Here is a 4,963-nt window from a genome sequence, read left to right as displayed (position 1 = left end):
TCCCAGTATAGAGGGTCTCCCCTCCATTGACTGGTACAAATTATCTCAAGTGCAATATCTGCCGGAACAGATGGTATTTATTTGCTCCCCCACCGAGCAAATTAGGCACAAGGCCGATTTTTAATGTGAGGAGTGAAGGGAGGGGGAAGGGGAAAAGGGGACCAGCTCCCGAGAGGTGGGAAATGGGAGCTGGTTAAAGGTCAGACATGTGGGGTTGCCCCCACATCTGGTCTTTGCTAGTCATAGCTAGTCATAGCTTGCAGTATCTGCCGGAACAGATGGTATTTATTTGCTCCCCCACCGAGCAAATTAGGCACAAGGCCGATTTTTAATGTGAGGAGTGAAGGGAGGGGGAAGGGAAAAAAGGGGACCAGCTCCCGAGAGGTGGGAAATGGGAGCTGGTTAAAGGTCAGGCATGTGGGGTTGCCCCCACATCTGGTCTTTGCTAGTCATAGCTAGTCCTAGCTAGTCATAGCTTGCAGCATCTGCCGGAACAGATACTACACTTTGATCTTGTCTTTCGGCCACAGAGGGGCAGGGGACAGTTAGTATCTATATGCAGTACGGTGGAGAGGTACATCTGAGGACTTTTTATTTTTATCTTATCTGATACGATGGAGTGGTCGGAGGATCCTAGGGGAGATAGAACGGAACATAGCTCAGGGGAAGTTGTGAGAAAAAGGTCTAAAAGGCTTGCATACTGACCGGTAGTATCGGGCACACGGGTGGGTTCATGAACAATCTGAGTGAGGTCATAGACAATGGCAAAAGTCATGACAGGACCTTCCTTCATCATCGGTCTTATATGAGTGGGTCAGCCATTCCACATTATGGACATTGAAGTCATCGCAAATGTGAATGTTAGCCGAAGGATGAGGTCAATTGTCTCAGATATACTCTTAAAGACATAACCCGACTGTTGTGGGGGCGATAGAGGGCAAATATAAATGCGGTGGTGTAAGCAAGTCCAACCCGGAAGAACTTATAAGGTAAATTAGGGTATTATCTGGAGATATCTCTACCACATGGGAAGCAATCTTTAACGTAGGCGCACATTCCATGTCCATGGCGATCTTGGGGGTCAGATTTAGATGTTAAGTTAGAGTATCCTTTTATTATGGACTCATCTAGGGAAATAGTCGGCCATATGTCAGTTTCGCTGAGAAAGAGTCCGGTTTCGTCTCCTGTAATTGGGTTTTAACCTCTCGAAGGTTGGGAGTAGACCCCTGATGTTGGAGAAGGATACATGGTAGTAGGGGTCTTTGTTGGAGGATAGGGTTTTAGGTTTATTCATGTTTCTTTTTTGGAGATATTTCATGTTGAGTTTTTTGGGGTTTGTAGAACAGGTCGACAGACGTGGTTATTGTAGGACAGAGATGGAAAGTAAGAGAGAAAGAGACAGGAATTTTTTTTTGTATACATATATATATATATATATATATATATATATATTAATTTTTGTATAATATATATATATATATATATATATATATATATATATATATATATATATATATATATATTAATGTTTGGACGATACGTCGGTATCGGAATCGGGGATCGGAATAATCGGAGTTTTTTGGTGTATCGGATTCCGATGCCAAAACCGATTCTTTAAATAATCTTTTCTATTTGATTTTGGTTTAAGAAACATCTTCCACGTTGATAGTAAAAATAAAGTAATAAATATTTATTGATTTTAAACTTCCAGTAAAACTAATATCTATAGATCACTCCAACACAAATGTGTTTTTACGTTTGAGAAAATATCTGCACATTTAAAATATGTTTTGAGGGTAATCGGGACAAAATAATTTTGTAGGTAAAAATTTAGAGATTTATAAAGAATCGGAATCGCTAATTTTTCTGGAAATTTTAGAGGCAGGGAACTTTAAAGTAAAATAAATCATAGATAAATATTTGTTTATCCAACAGATATGTGTTTTATTCCAAAGATTAAATCTTGCCATTTAAAATTTAAATACAATGTCATGCATATTACTTCCGTCGTTCGAGGGTACATAGCGTAATCTAGAGATCCAGTTTTCACAAACTCTACGTATTAAATTATGCTGTATCTCGGGGTTAACGTGACGAATGTTGTCTTCCAAGTAATCTACTGTCTCTGATTTATCATCGTCATGAATGAAATGGCAAGTTAACATATCCATTTTGTGAAAATATGTTTTCACTAAATGTTTCAAAATGATTTTCAAAATAAATTTGCACAATTTACAAACACTGCTATACTCTTAGTCTTTTCACGATGACTTGCCAAACCAAGCTTTACCCAAAATAACCGAAAGTTGCAAAATCTTCAATTGAATAAAATAGTGTTTTCGATTTAAATTTGCCTCTAAAAACATTTTGTATGTGTATTTTTATGTTGTTTACCTTCATCTGCCCCATGGCGGTTGCCGTTGGGGCGCTACAGATGACCTGTACCCAGTGTTTTCCATCCTTCCGTGCCCTTTGCATGTTTGATCGCCTCGGTCAGCTTAAATTCTGTCCATTCTGTGATGTTGTCTTCCTATCTCTTCTTCTGTTTTCCTCTCTTTCTTTCTCTTCTATTCTCTGGAGCACTGTCTTAGCAAGCCTCTCTCTCCTTGTTACGTGGCCGAACCATTTTAATTTTCACCTTTTGATTGTGGTGAGAAGATCTTTATAAGGACCAATGTCTTGCCTTATTCATTTTCTGACTTCCTCATTAATAATGTGGTCTTTGCAAGAGATGCCAAGGAACAGACAGAATCGGTGACAGAACAATCACAAACCTACGTTTTGCTGATGATATAGACAGACTCGCAGGCTCAAAACAAAAACTGGAGAACCTGGTCATGCAACTAAACTGATCCTTCACAGCTTACAGCATTGAAATCAGTGCAAACAAAGCAAAACTGATAACAAATAGTGACAATAGAATTCAAACTTACACCACTGCCAACTGAGAAAAGCTTAAAACCGTGATGAATTTCAAATAACTTGCTTGGCATTTCTTACAAAGATGCATAAATAAGAGATGAAAAATACAAAAACAAAGAAGACAAACACATTTTACTTTCTAAGATCAACTGAGATATATTTCTATATCGCAGTGCATAAATATATTTTATTTCATAACATACAATTTTTAAATAGTTATTATTATGTGTACAAAAATAAAAATTAAGAAAAGAACTTCTTCAAAATCAATATTTCATATTGATTTTATTTCTTCTTTAAAAACACTTCAGTTTTTATCATTTTTTTCAATCACCAGGATTTCGTGCTGCCTCCAGGGCATCATTTCTTTATTAATCACCAGGATTTCCTGCTGCCCAAACGACATTAAATAAAACTGTTTTTTTTTTATCACATGACTTTTCGTTTTTCTCTTTATGTCCTATAAAGTTTGCTGCTTTGTATGCTTCTTTCGTATGTCATCTATCACAGTAGCTTTCGACACAATTTCTTTGTCTATTAATACATGACTTTTACAATTTCTTTGTCTCCAAAATAAAAAAAAAGTATTTTGGAACAGGATTATTCAAAGCCGAAAAAAGCCATAAAAATAACAATAACAAAACCACCGACGTGACCGGAAGATGACAATCTATTGATTTAGCATAAGAATTATTGTGCGTATATTGTCTCTAAGTAAACAGTGGACTCAACCAAAAGTCGGAATTTTATGGATAAGTCGGATGTTACCAAAAGTTTCTAAAGAAAGTATGTGTAAAACTTTTATTAAATAGAGTTCAATCGTCATTAAAGTTGAAGATGCCGAGTTTATTTGATCCTGTCTTATAGGGCGTATCTAAGAAAATCAAATACGTTTCTGAAAATTCACTGATCAGCTTAGAATTTTGAACTCATGGTTCAAACAGTAACAGAAGATGAACTCGGTGTGTGTGCTACTTTGTGTAAGTAGCCATTACGCAATTTTCTGTGAAAATTTATATCATAAAAATATGCGGAGACATAATAAGATTTAACAAGTCTATCTCTCTTTATATATATATATATATATATATATATATATATATATATATATATATATATATATACATAATTGTTTTTAAATTTCCAAAACAATGTTAATTCTTGGAAGAAAATTAGGGCTTGAGATTAGGAGTTTGTTTTATAATTTAAAGATTAAGAACTTCCAACACACACACACACACACACACACATACACACACACATACACACACATGCAAGAAATGTTGTGTGAACAGGAAATACAAAAAGCAACTACAAGATAGCATTTGTCGTCGTCTGACCATCGTCAGATCTAAAACAAATGGTCATGACAGGTCTAAAACTCATACCAAAACATTAATTTAACTCCTTTAGTTATCGTTTTGAAACTTGGTTAAAAGAAAGAAACTCACTATCCTTGAACAATGGTTTCAAATTTTTAATAAAACTATTTTTGTAAAATATATCGTTAAACCCGTATGATGCATCCGCATATACAAACAATTTAAACAAAATATTATCATAAAAGATGTATATAAAAAATTAAGAGGTTTTGATTATGCTTTTTGCCAGGAAATTCCGGTCATCATCGGCGTTTGTTTTGACAATCACTAAAAAACCGCCATCGCAATTTCAAATTATTCGATCCAAAAATGTTGATCGAATAGTTTTTACACAGCCAATCTTTCGTAGTAGAAAGATGAATTTTAATGGAAATATAATCAGAGAAATGAAAGATTTTAATAATAAATAAATAAAAAAATATGGAAAATACACATAAAACACATACAAACACATTTGATTTTTGATTTCCACTTTACGAATACAACTAAGTTTATTTGTTTATAATAACAATGAGGTGTGGATAAAAAAGTATTTTAAAAAAAATTGAAATTAATGAATTATGATATGATTCTTGTCTATATTTTGTGGAAATGTTTTTGATTTTATTGCTAATATATAAAGTTCTAAAAATTGTTTTGAAACAATTGTAAAACATTCT

General features: G+C 34.4%; 1 protein-coding gene across 1 annotated transcript in view; it reads right to left on the bottom strand.

Annotated features, from left to right (window-relative positions):
• Window positions 1-3,052: 3,052 nt before the first annotated feature.
• The window catches only part of LOC145254724 (muscarinic acetylcholine receptor M2-like), a 12,769-nt gene continuing 10,858 nt past the window's right edge, over window positions 3,053-4,963 (bottom strand). The window contains exon 1 of the mRNA XM_080113452.1: window positions 3,053-4,963. This exon is cut by the window's right edge and continues 10,858 nt beyond it. The gene's annotated coding sequence lies outside the window, so the exon portion shown is untranslated.

The sequence above is a fragment of the Euprymna scolopes genome, chromosome 30, assembly GCF_053919585.1.
Source record: "Euprymna scolopes isolate OS-2025 chromosome 30, ASM5391958v1, whole genome shotgun sequence".
Lineage (NCBI taxonomy): Eukaryota > Metazoa > Mollusca > Cephalopoda > Sepiida > Sepiolidae > Euprymna > Euprymna scolopes.
The sequence above is the reverse complement of the archived record's forward strand: the minus strand, read 5'-3'. Positions and strand labels throughout refer to the sequence as shown.